Raw genomic sequence first — 16,271 nt, 5'->3', positions numbered from 1 at the left:
AACGAGGAAGCGTCACAGCGCAGTGAGGAGAGGGATCACAGGGGGGTTATTTACGTTATTTAGCACATTTTGTTGGCTATAATAATACAAAATAATACAATATATATATAATGATAATACAAAATAATGATCACACGATTGCAGGTGGTGCATTGCGCAACCGACGCCACTCTGGTTTTAGCGTGCACGGCTCAGCCTGCCCCTCTCCCCCCCCCCCCCCCCTGTAATTAAGGAGCCGGTTGTCCCTGGGGTGCATGTGCATGTTCGGGCTCATTCATCGGCCGCCACTTTAAAAGTCGAATTCACACCTTCAGAATTCATCATTCTCACTGTTGAAGGCTTCCCAGGCCTGAAATATTCAAGGATACACGGTCGCAAACCCCCCCCCCCCTACTTTCACTCCTGATGAATCAAACTCGAGTCTCAAATGATCATTTGAAATGGAGAAAGTCTCAAGCCAGTCCAGACCTTCTAGAAGAAAAAAAGTCCCGCTGGAAAAAGATTAGGCCCGATGCAGTGTTCTTGTTGTAGCTTAGCAGGCACTGAGGTGGAGGAGGGGTGATTGTTTGCATGGTGGAGAGCTCCTGAGGAGGCAGCATGTTGTGTTAATAAGCAGGATGCTACTCAGTACGCTCTTCACATTCTCTGTTTAACTAAAGGAATCAATTTGACTCACATCGTTAGAAGGCTCATTTAAAAAATCCAACCCCGCTGCTGTTTTGTGTCCTTGAGTTCCTGTTCAACCTCAACTATTGCTTTCGACATAGACACTTATGAAGTGACCTCTCCTTTTTTCACGTTCACATTAAATCAAAACATCCCGAAAATACAAATGAAGCTCTGATCAGAAGCCTTAGTCGGATACGGTGTTTTCATGCACAGGCGCCGTGTGTAAATAAGCTGCTCAAACCGAGCGGAGCGCCGTTGAGCATCCATGAGCCCTTTTGAGTCTTCCTGATGGGCCCTGGGCGGCGGCGGCGGTGCTCGTCGCCGTGTCTCATAAACGACCCCTTCTGTCTTTTGGTTTGATGAAAAACATCCAGGAAGAAAAACAGCCTTTGAAAAGGAAAAGTGGAGGATCGAAAACGCCATCGAATATCATCGCCTTCGTTTCACGCGCATTTCGTCGTGCCTCGTGGACCAAACAGACCTGCCGGCTCCTTGGTTACGCTCCTGTCGCTACGACAACAAAACACGGACGATAAGGAGGTCGCGGTGTGCGGCGATGGGCCGGAGGAGGAGGCCGCTCGGGTTCAGAGCTGAAGATCAGCCCGCGTCGTCTCCCGTTGGTGCTGATGCTGTCAGACGGACGGACGGACGAGGGGGGGGGGTGAGCAGAAAAGATCCGGGGTCAGCTGACGCGTGTTTTTCTGCGCGAAGGCCTTTTTCTTAACATGCGTTTCACTAAACGCCCTCGTGGCGTTGCTGTTGTACATGGCATGCCCCGCCTGGGAGGGGCCGTGACACGGGCGCCATCGTCTTGTCGCCGCGAAGCGGATTGCGGGGGGGGGGGGGGGGGGTGGTTTACGGGGGGAGAAACGAGATGTCGCACTGTGGCAAGCGCTCGCCCCCCGACGCCGTCGGTCAGACGCACATTCAAGAGAAGAAGAAAAGGAAGGACGAGGCTCCCTCTTCCACTTCCTGCTTATCTTGCACCCTGACCATTTTTTAAAAAAAAGTAGAGATTCTGTGCGATGTGCCAGGAGCGAGGCTTAATAAAGTGGATCCAGGCAGGCGATCATTAAAATGATAGCAGGCAATCTCACAGCCAGCGGGAGCTGTGGTCACAACAATTGACCTGAGATCATTGAGGTGTGATGCAGCAGAGACGTAGGTCGCTGTTTACTCTGCTCATTAGAGGAAAAGGCTCTTCCTTTACGGCCCATCGGCGATAAAGCGACATGGGTGAGCACGATGTGTGTGTGTGTGTGTGGTGTGTGGGGGGGGGGGGACAACCGATGACAGAACTTGTTTATTCTCACACTGTGTCATCGCCGGTGAATGTGCGGCTGGGAGGAAGAAGCGAGACGGAAAGTGACAAGAGTGAGAAAAACCAACATGAACACATGAAGCAGCCAGAAGGAGGGGGGGGGGGGGGGGGCGCAGTATGTTTTGCCTCGTTATGAAGCGTGTTTAAACACTCGGTTTGGAAGAAGAAGTTGGTGATCAGCGTAGCACATGTTCCCTCTGAACCAGATTATCGCTGTTGATACAGTGCCTGCGTTTGTAGAATTAATCTGTGTTGTGTGACCTGTTTGAAAAGGAGCACCAAAGGTCACGTGATGAGATGTGAGCTTCCCACCTTCCTACCCGCTTTACTGGTTGTTGTTTAGGTTTGGGTTTGAAATGTGACACATATTGTGTTTACTTGGTGGTCAGTGACGTAGGTCACATACAAAGTCATCTTAATATGTGTAAGCGGGGTATATTACTCAATAATTCAACAAGGGGTCCAAAAACGCCAAAACAAACCTGCTTCTTCAAAAAGAGGAAAACCCACAATATAATTTTTATAGTACAAGTATCTCGCCTGCATAATATCCAAAGGTCTTAAAGTTTTTTTTCTCGCACTAGTGCAATGACTGGAACGCTTGGACGGAGGTCGGGCTGCTTTACCCTCTGTCCCTCGAGGAGCTGCCAAAAAAAAAAAAAAAAAAAAGAAAACATGGCGGGCGAAGCGGAAGGAGATGACAGCTGACAGCCGGAAAGGAGTAAAGGACAAAGAGAGGCTGCTAATGGCTGCCCGGCTCGGGCTTCGTAACGCGCTGCAGTAGATCACGTTCACCGCCTACATGCTTGTTGCGGTTCGAACGATGGGCGAGTCATTAGGACGGAGCGCTCGGCTGTGCCGTGGTCCCCCCCCCCCCCCCCCCTGGAGGGAAATGACACGGGGTCAAAGTGGGCTGAGTGAGAGAGGGAAGCAGAGCACACAATCACAGCGGCTTATCGGAGATATTCCTCTGTAATTGGCAGTTGGCAGCTTATCTCTGTGATACGCGACACACTACGGGGTCGTATCCTGACCTCCAGGTCCCCTCGCCATCCCCCCACAGCGCTCCTCTGTCACCCACCTCCTCATTAAGCGAGGTCTGCTCTGGCCACGCTGCTCTCTCCGGAGCACCGGCTGGCGGCGGAGCCACGACCCAACGATGCTCCGCGTAAAATGCTCCTCCTCGGAAGTCAAAGCCAACTCTGCATTCTGCGGTCTGCAGACGTGAGCGTGAGGTACGACTAAAGAGGCCGCAGTGCTGCACTGTAACCCACACACCCCACACAGCTGCAGATGTTGCTGCAGTCGGGCCTCCTCCCCCTCCCCCCTCCCCCCCCCCCCTCGCTGTTGATTACAAGTAGAAAAAGAGAATGCTGGAGCTTGATCATCATCTCCTGCAAACTTCCCTCCTTTACTCGTCCTTTGCTCTCTCCTCCACGCTCTCCACCTCCGGAGCCCTCCACTCCCCTCCATTACACTAATAAGGCGAATCACCCCTCTGGATGGTGCCGTCATGGGCCTGGAGAACATGTCAGCGAGGGGAGATCAATGGACTACATCAAAGGGCTGGAGCAGCACACAAACAGCCCCCCCCCCCCCCCCCCCTCCAGCACAGGCCCCGAGAGACAAGGCTGCTGCTCCCCTACATTTTTCATGAGCTTATCCACTACTGTTCTGTTCTTGCATGTGGTCTGGAGTGCAGAGTGCTTCTAACGAGCTGCGCAGCATCCGCGGACCAACCGGCAACCGGCACATCGCAACATGCGCAACAATGTTGCTCTTCCTTTACATTCCAAGGGTGTTCCCTGCTCCTCCTCCTCCTCCTCCTCCTCCTCCTCTGAGAGGATGAAAGCGCAGAATAAGGAGGATGCAAACTCGGCTGGTTTTGCTGTAGTCGAGGGGGAAGAAATGCTTAAGCTCTCACCCTGCAAAGCCTGGCAGAGGAGCAGGGAGGAATATGTGTGAGGAGATTTGTAACGGAGGTCAAGGTGTTAAAGCGTAGCTGATGGCCGGCTCAGATGGGTTGGGACCCCCCCCCCCCGGGCCGATACCTTCCAGGACGTTTCCTATTATTTCGATAGACAAAATATCTACTACTATCACAAAAATCTAACTTAAAGTCCCAGAGTCTTCAGAGTAAGTGTGTGCAGCGTCCGTCACTGAGCAAACCAAAGGACGCATTGACTTTGATTTTTTATTAAGTGGACATGAATATAATGAATTTACAGTAATGCAGCACGTGGACGTGTAGCCTCTTCCTTTATCTCTAGGTCCACAAAAGCCATCCAACAGTAGTGCAGACTTTAAGCATCGATCAAATAAATGGCTGCCACATTGATTTCAGGGGGAAGATCCGCTCTGCTGTGAACGTGTCAAACCGCGTGTGGTAAAAGAGCAGCGTTGAATTAAGTTAATTCAAGAATACGCCGCAGGAGAAACATGTTTAAAACCCATAGTTTAAAAAATACTGCATTTGCAGCTTAACAATATAAAGCTCCTAAAAAAAAAAAATTGAAATGATGTGTATACCACTTTTCAACTTCCCTCTTTGTTAATGTTTCCTTTTTTATTTTTTTAATAATTTTAACAATCCCCGAGCATCGCTCCGGGAGCCGAGCTTTCATACGACAGAACATCATTCTTCTTTTCGTAATTAGCAGATGCATTTCTATTGAAATCCTCGCCCACAAAGTAAATAGTAGAAATAGTTTTAGTGTAATCCGTTTTGCACATTAACACAGAGTGAGCGTTGCGTTGCTTTAATACAGTCCAACGTCAACACACAGCCCAGCTCTTGTCAACTAGTATTCATTTATCCAAGGATACACACAGCTGTGCCTGAAGGCCTGTTCTAACAACACTACACACCTTCTAACAGGGAAATTACACCACACAGCACTGTGTTTGAGGAATGGATATCACTATATATATTTTTTGCACAGGTGTGAAATATTTATTTTCCTTTTAAGGTCATTACTCCCAATCAAGGTCAACGTTTCTATTTCCAATAGATGCAGATGCTGGTTACACATGAAGCGATGGGTACCTGTGCAGCGTCAACATCTGCATTAAAACTCAAATGATGGCTGCAATTCCACTGCAGTCAGCTGAGCTGAAAGAGTGCGGAAATCTTTAAATTATATGAAGACACACACACACACACACACACACACACACACACACACAGGCTGCAGTATGCTTCTGTCCTGATCACCTGCACACCAGCACCAACTCGCTCTTTTCACTCACATTCACTTAAGTTGAATGTGAATCTATTATTTTCTCACTCTGGATGCGTGACCTACTTATGCGCACACACACACACACACACACACACAAGACAGATGTGTGTGTGTGTGTGTGTGTGTATGAGTGTGTCACCTGTAAAGGGATGTCTTCCCCATGTGGGAAAACAGGGAACAAGTAGGTAGATTCCGCCCCCGTTTCGGTGTGCCGCCTGGGATTAGTTAACGTTCACACTCACACAGAAACATATAGACACACACACACACACACACACACACACACACACACACAACGGTGTGTTGTCATCAAAGCTTTCTTTTCTCGCCCCTCATCATAAGCCACGATTTTCTTTCTCTCGTGAGCAAAATTGCTAATGATGAATTCAGGGGCTTCTTCGCTTCGACTGACAAGGAGAAGAGAAGAGAAATTCAGAGTGAAACTCTTTCTTCTTTGACCCAGGAACCCGAAATGGGCCCCGGTGCACCGCCGGGGGTTGTGTGTGTGTGTGTGTGTACAGTGTGCGATGTAGAACATCATTAGCTGAGATGCAGCTCTTTCGTTTAGAGTAGGTGTTTCATTTAAAAACTATGCGGAATAATTAAATCTGCCTGTAAAATCCTTTTTTCCTCAGTGATTGAAAAGAAAATGATTTCCACATTAAGGTTAATGAGCACATCCTTTGCAGGTGGCACTGACTAATTAAACGCCTGCCGCCTGAGCGCCATGTGGTATTTGACGAGGAGAGGGGACGCCGTTGTAAATGAATAGTGGGTCTGTTTGGGCCACCGCTGCGTCGGTTTTTTTTTTTTTTTTGCGACTCCTGTTCCTCGCATCTCTATCTCCTTTTCACTCGCCGCCCCATGTGGAATCACTATGTTGCTTTGTTCTGACTGTCTTTTTATCTCAGGCTGCATTATTTTCATTGATGTGCTTTAAAACCGTTGGGTTTTAAAATGATGAATATGTTCTTTTTGATTGTGTACTTTAGGCCTCAGTTCTTTGAACATCTCAGTCAACGCAAACAACAATTAGACTTAGCATAAGACCAAAGGTTTTGGACAAGTCAGGGACGAAGTGGCCATAAACACTGGTTACATGCAAAGTGTCCTTTCAAAATAAACTTCCACCAGGAAGTTGAGTATGAAAATTGTAGTGTGGGTCTATTAAAGCAGATGAGTTTGGATTTGTGTGTATGCATTATATTTTAATTTTGCAGACTTTAAATATTTAAAGCTTATTGCTATATGTAGCTTTGCAGAAAAAGCGTTGTCCAATGAGCACTCGGCTCCGCCTACAATCCAGCGAGGTGCGTCGCGTACCTGAGCGCGGTGTCTCGGGACGAGTGTGTTCCGACGCGTCGTTGGAGGGACAACGGGGTTGCGTTGTGATGGAGGTGGCTGTGATGAAGCTCTCTGGGCCCATTTTTTTCCCCCCCAAACGCAGCTTTTCACATCACAGTTTGGAGGGTGTCGGCAAAAAAAGTAGCATCTGGTCTGACCGTGCATCATTTCATCTGGAAGCATTACAGAGCGCGCGCATATGAAAATTGGGCCAGTTGCACACTGGAGACTGCATTTGAAAACACAAATGCACAGGAGATGAGCTCCGAAAGTTGCCTCCCCCCCCCCCCTTCATCCTCACAGACGGAGCGAGAGAATACAGAGACAACTTTAAGTAGGTCAGTGTTTTTCTGGGGAACAAACGACGAGCTGAACCTACGGGAGCCGCGTTGCGGGTTGGGAGGCTCGCGTTGGTCGTCTCGCTCTCTCTGTGTGTGTGTGTGTGTGTGTGTGTGCGAGTCGCCGCGGACGTAGTATTCGTCAAGTGATTCGCGCGGGAGGCGGGCTCACAGTTTGCGTCTCCATCGCGACTCGGAAAGGAATGCGACAGAAGAGCATTCCTCGGAGTCCTTACCGGCTGGTGACCAGGTTAATTCCCCCTTTCCTTTGACTGATGCCGACAACTAAAGACGTAGCTGACGTCCGCTATCACGCCGCCGCGACCTCGCCCCGGGCCCTCTGCGATTCAGCATCGACGCGACGCATGCAACGGCTGCAGGGGGACTGTGATCTGTCTGGACAAGGGGCACGTTAAGGGCACGAAGGTCCCAGGCGTCCACAGAAGCATCAGGTTCACCCTGAGGGAAGGGCTGCTTCGGTGTGAAAGGCTGACCGTCTTGTATTGAGGACGTGTTCAGTTCCGCGCACCTCAGGGGTAGATTTTAGTATTTTAGTACAAGTATTACAAAGTTCCAATGGAAGGGTTGGAGAAAGGAAGGTTGGACCATTTAATGCCTAAAACAGGCCATATGTAAATTAAGCACTCGCGGCGGGCCACATCTGGCCCGCGGGCCTTGAGATTGACACTTTTTTCAAGATTTTTCAGATTTTTTTCATAAAACTATGAAAAATGCATTTTTTTGCAGTGTATTTTACAAAATTCAAGGAGTTCTTCGACCTTTTTTAACCAGCTCAAATATGCAGATGGAACCGTTTCCACAGTCCAAACCTTTTGATTTCACAATAAAAGAAGCCTATAAAGTCATATAATTAAAAATTGCAATCCAAAGGAAATTGTTCATTAGTTATGGAATTGTTCAGCTTGACATTTGGATTCATTTCCATTTAGACTTTTGAAACTTTTTTGTATCCTGTTATCCATCTCAGAGGTGTAAATGTAGAAGGGTGTGTTACATAAAACATTTCAATATGTGTATTTGTATTTCATTTCATCTCATATATATACCTTTTTTTTATTATCATTTTCTCTCTTTCAGAAAAGCATCTTCATTATTTTTATTATCATTCCATCCATACTCGAACCACCTAACATCATCACATTGGAATGTCACAAATGAATGGAAACCAAAAGCTGGCACGTCAAGGAAAAAAAAATCCATGGCGTCATGTTCCGCACAACGGTTGGCTTTGGCGTGCATTGTGTGTGTGACCGTTGCGTTGGGCATGTACAGGGAACACTGGTGGCATTACGACGCTTTCTTCCTGAACCAGTGGGTTTTCGTTGTGCTGAAGCAACTGGCCCTCAACGCGGCAACGTGATTCCCCGCCTCGCGACACACAAAGAGCGACACGCGAAGAGCGGCTCACGAGTGCGAGCATCAGCGTTCGGTAAAGAGGGAGCAACGAGAGAGAGCGAGGCAGGAGGCAGCGAGGGAGGCGGGAGGAAGCGAGGGAGGCGGGAGGAAGCGAGGGAGGCGGGAGGAAGCGAGGGAGGCAGCCGACCCGGCCGCTCACAGCTCAGCGCGTTGAAAGAAAAGAGATGTACGTGTGTCTCAGGAGGAAAAAGCTGCAGGACGCCGGCCCCGTTTCTGCCAGACAGGCAGAAAGAAGGCCGACATCCTTATGTGTGCATTCAGAGCCACTCACGAGGGCCCCGATGCCCGCGGGCGGCCCCTGTGTCTCTCGATGTGTTCGGGGGGGACTCGTCTCGGCGTCCGTGGCGAGGCGCGCGGCAGCGTGTTCGGCTCTTTTCAGGGAAGCTAAATACACGTCGCGCACTGGCAGCTAATCGCAAAATCCATGTGCTCGTCCCGTGTACACATCGGCTCCCATGGAGATGAATTGGAATTCAGATTTCATAACAGCCTGCAGGGATTTCACCAAAAAGATTTTTAAAAAAACCTGTTTGGCTCACCACACAAAGCTTTACAAAACGCGCACTTTGAGGCATCGAGTGGTTGCTTATTGTCACATACAAAACATTTATTGATTATGTTTTTTTTAATTATTCCCTGTGCTTTTTTGTGACGAAATGAAAATACATTGTGACTGGGATGTAAATTGTTATTAGGGATTTTTTCCCCCCCTAATTGTGACAAAAAATTCCAAACTTCTATATTGAAGGAATAAGGAATAGGAGTAATAATTGTCATTCCCAACTCACAAATGACACCAGTTATTCACAGACAGATGTTTTTAGTCCAACTCCAGTTTAAACTAAATATCAACCGTTAGCGGCTAGGAGCTCGTATACGTGGCCCTCCCCATTGACATAAGTTAGCCACACTCCTGCAGATGTGTTTGAGGGGGGGGGGGGGGGGGGGCTCTCAGGCACAGCAAGCTCCTCTCGGCTGTCCTCAGCACATCTAATTAGTGCGAAAGGAAGTCGTTTCAGCCACAGATGGATTCAAAGTGTCTTCTGGGCCTCCTCATGGATGCGTTCCGGCGCTTCGTCCCGACGTCCCACGCCGAGGGGGGGGGGGGGGGGTCCCACTCGGACGTAGCACGAGGTCAAGGCGTGGTCTTCTGTGCCCGACGGCAACGACGACAACCTGCGAGGAGCTCGCCCGCCTTCGAGCATGTGGCACGCGGCATGTGGCATGTGGCACGCGGCATGTGGCGTTCCCCGGGACGCCGTCATCCATCCACCGTCCCGCTCAGAATCCTAAGCAGTCAGGGTTTCTTTAAGACTCCCCGAGGTGGCGGGGGCTGCATCTGTATCTGCTCAGGCCCGGCGCCGTTCTTTTTAAAGCTCAAAATAGGTAAACAACCGCTGCCTCGCTAGAGAGTGTCAAAGAGTGTTTATGGAAAGGAAAGCAGATATGAAGAGAAAAGGGAATGAGAGAGATTAAGAGGGAGGAGAGGACGTCACTGAAGGACACAGAGTGAGGGACGAAAACTTATTGGATTTGTTTGTCTTGCTCGGCTCCTCAGATGAGTCTCATTTATCGTGACTGACGCGCACATCAAAGGGGCCCAAGCGCAGACAAATGTATTTTTGTTCATAATATTCACGTCAAGCGGGGTCCACTTGTGAATAAGCCAAAGCCAAAAAGACGCGGAGCAGTGACGTTCCAGAAAGCAGACAAATCACTCCACGTGACACCGAAAGACGTGATGTGGATGAACGGTCTGAAGCCGGAGGAAACTCACTGCTACACAGACACCGTTCCTATTGGCAGCCTGACTGGTTGTCAGTGTTTGTGCCACTTCCTGTCAATCAAAATGGCGCTACATCCGTTCGCTGCATTGCGTACATCATTTCCCAGATATCGACACCAACGAGTGTCTCTGTGAGAGAGCCACTGAGGTTCAGTTTCCAGTCGTTCGAAGATGACTGGTATTAACCATTTTTTATTTCAGGATTTTAACCGTCTTTTATCACATTTTCCCTTTTTTCTTCCCTGCATCGGCCCCAAATTGTTGGTATTTGCACTGTCCACAGTCTTATTTTTTTTTAACCCGTATCAAATAAATGATATTATTTTCATTTAATTGATTACTTGATGCTCGATCCAAGATAAATAAACTGCATTTCTGTAAAGAAGGAATTATGAAGAATGCGACGTTTAGGCACTCTCGGGGAGAGATGATCCCCAAACAGCTGCCAATGAATTAGAATTCTTTTTTTTCTGTCCCGCTCTGCAGCCGAGGAAGCAGATTGTCCTTGAGGACTCCACATAAATCAGCAATCGGCAGCAAAAGCAGGCCGTCGGCCAGGGGCCTGCCAGGGAAAGCATAAACTTAATTAAGTCCATCTCACAAGGTGTGTGTGTGTGTGTGTGTGTGTGTGGCGAGGCCTGCGATGAAAGCCTAACGTTGCCCACAAATGGGTCCAACGAGAAGCCAGAACAGACGTCCTGACTCCGTGTTTCACAAAAGCCAACCCAAACACGCAGCTCTCCCACAAATCATCACGAGGCAATTCTACGACCAACGATCGGTAACCGATTCTCCTCGAGCCCCTCGCGATGATGTGTCTGCAGTGATGCTACACAAGTCATCCATTACTTAAAAAGGCAGTTTAAGATTAGAGTAAAGACAAACAAGTCGTTTTCACCAGAAGGGACCAAAGTTTGATATTTATCGGCTGCAGATTAATTTGTTCTCTGCTGCAGGGATTCATTGGGAGATCAAGGCGCAGCTCGGCAGCCTCTTTGTGGTGAGATTCCTTTGCGTTGATCCAGAAAAAGAATCTATACCCCGTCCCATCCCTCGGGGGGGGAACCAGGCAGAGGCCTTCCTTCGAGGCACCGCCTCCACACCGTGGAAGCCGGAGACGCAGGCCCGGCAGGAGCCGAACAGGCATCAACATGTCAGAGGCCCAAAGAATGCAGCCCAGCAACAATTAAGTCAGGGAGAAACAGCGGCACCAGCCCAGGCTGAGCCTCGAGGACGGCCACACAAAACCACGACAGTTCCAGTAAAAGCACCGAAAAGCATGAGCACGAATCAAGGAGACGCGCCAGTTGAAAGGGTCGACTTTTTGGGGATAAATATTTCCCTCGCCATGACAGACGTATGCTCAACAAATAAAGAGAGCTCGACTGCAAAAAACGACCGCCAGGAAACACATCATCTCGGGAGAAATACTTCAGGCTCTGTGACACCTCCCCATCGATGACCCCTTCCATTCAGTGACTTCCCAGGTGTAGTTATGCTGGCCCTTTGCTTTGTGCGCGCGGCAGAATAAAAACGGCTTTTCCCGAGCCTGGAAATTAAATCACTAAAATGGAAACACCGTAATTAAGATAATTAAGATAATTCATTCTAATAATAAGAGAAAATAATCGGCCTCTCTCGTCCCACCGACAACAAGGGCCATGTTTGTAGTATCAATGAGCTCACCGAGGGAATTACCTTGCAGGATGGATCACTTCATATTTAAGTTGTGCATTATAGTAATTTCTACTCCAATAACGCGAGTGCAGCACATCTCCAGGCACAAAAGTCTGCTGAGACATCATCATCATCATCATCATCATCCCTGCAACCGCAAGGGTTACTTTGGAGGATTCATCTGCTGCGGGGAGCTAATCCGGGCCAAGAAACACTGTGATAATCATTTTAGTGGAACTTTTCACATCTCGGCATATCTGCTCGGTGAAGAATGGCATCATTTGCAATAACTGTGTGTGTGTGTGTGTGTGTGTGTGTGTGTGTGTGTGTGTGTGTGTGTGTGTGTGTGTGTGTGTGTGTGTGTGTGTGTGTGTGTGTGTGTGTGTGCTGTAAGACAATTGCCCACAATGTTCCCACTGCACAAAGAAAAAGAAAAAAAAGGACTCGTAGGGGAGGCCTTTGTTGGGTTTTGCAGAGAAGAGTTTCAGGAAGCCTGGAGACCACTGACACCTGTCAGTGAGCACGGTGGGGAGACGTTACACAAACACCTGGGATTCACCGCGTACGGCTCAGGTGTTAAACGCATCAGACGCGTCCGCCGCTCTCTGTTGCGTCGCAGCGGCGGAATAGACGACCGAACGGTGACGGCGACGCGCTCTGGTCCACGCGCAGCGGAGAGAACTTTGGCCCCGAACAACACATCTCCGCGGCTCCACGGGTCGCCGGAGCGGCTCCACGTTCCTGCGCCAAAGTACAGAAGCGAACGAAAGAAAACCCCGGCGCCTCCGTCATGAACAGTTCCAAAGAATAAAATATCTGAAAAAAACGTGGCAGCGCCGTCGAAAAAACACAGGCGTTATTAATAGATAATGCGTCGGGTGTTATCACGGTGGAAATCAGAGTAGAAGACAGTGAGGTGGGCAATGAATTATCCAAAGACATATTTATTTAGATCTGTAAGAAGCTTCATACGCTGCACTAGTCGCATCCAAACGTGCTCATCCTGCACATGATGCGTACAAATGTGGACACGCACAGATATAACGTGTATCCCTCTGCAGATTTTGCACCTGTAATTAAGTTCATTTCTTCTGCTTTATCTTAAAAAGGGCCAAACTTGCATAATGCATAGCCCATTTAGTTCATTATTCCTTATGTAACAGTTTTGTAATCAGCAAGCAGAGCACACACACACATGCACGCACGCATGCATGCACGCACACAAACACATGCACGCACACACGCACGATTGCGCAATTAGTTAGGAAACGTATATGAAGATGCCTCAACTAGTTTCCTCTAACTCATCCTTGCACTTGTACAACGTTGGCAGCTTAAATTCTGCTCATGTAGATGCGGTAGGGCTGAGGTTACCATGGTAACAACACACTTCTTCAGCTGTGGAGCGGAGGGAGGAGGCACGTCTTGGTGTATGATAGTAACCTCCATATGGTGAAGAAGCACAGCTAATGCATGAAACCGGCTGGTTCGTTAAAGCTGCCACATTAATCAGAAGTGGGACTGAAATGTTCACTTTAATGACGCTTAAGAATCAGCTCGCGTCAATGCCTCCTGAGCAAATGTGAATGTGCATATCACCCATTAAATATAAATCTTATGCATTGTACAGTCCAGCTTTAGAATAGTTTTTTCTTAAGTAACATTTAGATTTTTTTTTAAAGAGTAATTCTTACTCAAATAGAAGTGTGTGGAAATCTGCAAGCCTTATTTCTTATTCAAAGGTTATTTTTTCCGCTGAATAAATAACAACAGGCACTAAAATTGCAGTTGTAGCAAAAGTCCTGGTGCAATATTACAAAGATTGGAATCTTGTAAACGTTATTTCTCTTCTCTGATAGGCTGAGTGGTCTTTGCCGGTTACCATTGGCAACACGCAGTCTTGAACACGGCTTTGTTTCATCAATCTTCCACCAAAAGTGTTTTTTTTTACTCTTTTCCCCACTCTGACTGCAGCATCGACCCACTTCTAGAACCTGTTTAGTAGACAGTAAATGATGTATTTCACAACTTGGCAATGATGCATAAATCATCAGTTCTGGAGTTGCACAGCCTTCTAAGGGTTTGTGGATATTTTTTTCTCACAAGAATCAGTGTGCTTTAATGTATGTGGGCAGCCACAATTTTGCAAATATGCAAGATGGAGAAACGAGGTACCGGCAGAGCAGCAGAACCTGACTCAATGAGAGCCATCGAGGTGCAATTGGCTTTTTGACGGGATCTTCAGAGAGAGAAGCAGCGCGGGAAATGCAGCTCGCAGTCTGATGGCGTTTGCCTTCTCATCTCAGCTGAAATGGAGCGGCGCTGTCCATAATGAGGCAGAGGGCTCGCTGGCGGGCCCCTTTTTGCCCCAAGATCTGCGGCTCTTCTGATCCAGAGCAACACGAGCGGCAGGTTATTAACACCTCCCCCCCCCCCCCCCCCGGTAGGAGCCAAATCAATTTAAATTGAGATGGAAAAGACAACTGGAGTCACGCCTAATTGTTTGGGCAGGTGATGATAAACAGACATTTAAAGTATGATGAGCTGGGGGTGTAGAGTTCTCCTCTGTGGTGTCAGAAGGCTCTTAGCACGACTGATTGGATTGGAAGCCAAAGGCAGCGCACTCTGGAAAGTGCTGTTGACAAGTGCCTTAATAGCTTCAACCCGGTACTTAGTCAGACCTGCTGGCTGAGAGAATGATTAGTGATGATGGCGGCTTGCCGTCCTCTGACAACGCCATAGCTCAGGTAGCTCTACGCTAGATAACAACGGGATCATCACACTGTGCTGATTTGCATGGACAACGTGCGTGTCTTCAGTGGCATTTGTCCTTCCAGCAGGTTCGGTCTGAACTAAAATGAAGGTGAAGGAGTATTTGGTTTAGATACGAGGCAAGCCTTGATGCGTGACCTGCTTTGCATTACAATTTCTCAGACCCGCCTCCTTAAACCTGGAGTCTCAACAGGAGAGGAGCATCCTGAGCAAAGTCACTGTGGCAACGGCAGACCTCAGCTGCTGCAGCTCTGTTAATCATAAGAAGATGCTTCGGCTCAAATAGAATAACAACATTTTTTTTCTTCCTAGTTCTTAGATTTGCTTGAATGCATAAATACGCATGCACACACACACACACACACACACACACACACAGCTGTCCACGGACTATTCCCAGCTGACACAGTTTCCGGTTGCCTCGGGGTCTCATTGGAGGATTATTTTTGCCTCTGACCAGCTCATCGTGCACCAGGGGACTTCCTTTCCCCCCCCCCTACCCCCCTACCCCCTGCAGCCCGCCGGTCGCAGCTCGCCTCTGCCTAATGAGATTATGCCCGTCTCCTGGAACATCGACTGGAGAGGAGATGGGACCAATTAGGCCGCTGTCGGCTCCGAGGAGAGACCATCACCAGAGCTGTGATGTGTCAGCCTCCGACTAGCAGCGAGCGAGCCTCACCAAAGGAGAGTGTTTGTTCACGATGTGATCGGAGAGAGAGAGAGTGGTTTTAAGAAATGTCCAACTATTCCTCTCCGTACTAAACCTCTTGTGTCCTAAATGTTGATCTTTCCCCTTCCACAGAGTCCACATTGAATTTATGTAACGCAGCTAGCTATCGAATAGGTCGCACGAACCCATTCTGTAATTGAAAAGGTTTTCAAAAGTCAACCTTCACGTTCACACATTTACTTCTGTTTTTGGAGTTTTCAAATGCTTCTCCAGTAAGAGGCACAAAGATTTGACCTTAGACTGATGTGACGGATAAAAATGTCATCCCAGTGATCAATATCCTCAGTGCCTCTACATGTTATTTGGGCTTAAGACCTGAGCTTCAGACAATTTGTGGGACATGCGTTTGCGGCTCCTCAGACAGTCAGCCATTGATTCCCTCTACGTGCAGCTGGCGTGGCGAGAATCAATCACAGAGAGAGAGCAAGCTGCAGCCCAGTCCGCGGAGGGTTACTTATTCTCCAAATGGATCGATCGATCGATCGATCGGCCTGTGTGGTTGCCGGGACACGGTGGTTAGCACATCCAGGCTCCGCCGGAGAATCAAAGTCCAACCAAATCTCAAAGAGACGCAGCGGGATGCACCTCCAGCCCGGTGCTCTCCGTCCAGCGTGTCCAACCGGTTTCCGTCTCTGGGGGGGGTCTCTGCTCACGGGGCCCCCCCGGCGTCACCGGGCTCGTCTCTCTGCCCGCTCTCTTTTGACCGCGGACGGCGCTCGCGGCCCGGCTGGTCTCCTCTGAGCCGCACGCACGGCTGGTCCGTCTGGAAGAGACAGATAGCCTGACACACCACCACCGCCGCCACTGTGAGTGCTGCTGCATCTGGGACCTCCGAGGAAAGAGCTGCTGGAATTATGAATTGAAGAAAAAAAAATAGAGTGAATCCATCCCTGCTCTGTCAGCCGGTGGCACAGATGAATGGTTTTTAGGTCTAAAATCAAACAGGTGGTGATGG

General features: G+C 48.7%; 1 protein-coding gene across 1 annotated transcript in view; it reads right to left on the bottom strand.

The window, feature by feature from the left end:
• The window catches only part of LOC119229685 (membrane-associated guanylate kinase, WW and PDZ domain-containing protein 3), a 67,023-nt gene that overhangs the window by 28,473 nt on the left and 22,279 nt on the right, over positions 1 to 16,271 (bottom strand).

Source organism: Pungitius pungitius, chromosome 8 (genome assembly GCF_949316345.1).
Source record: "Pungitius pungitius chromosome 8, fPunPun2.1, whole genome shotgun sequence".
Taxonomy (NCBI): Eukaryota; Metazoa; Chordata; class Actinopteri; order Perciformes; family Gasterosteidae; genus Pungitius; species Pungitius pungitius.
This window is presented reverse-complemented; position numbering and strand designations above follow the sequence as displayed.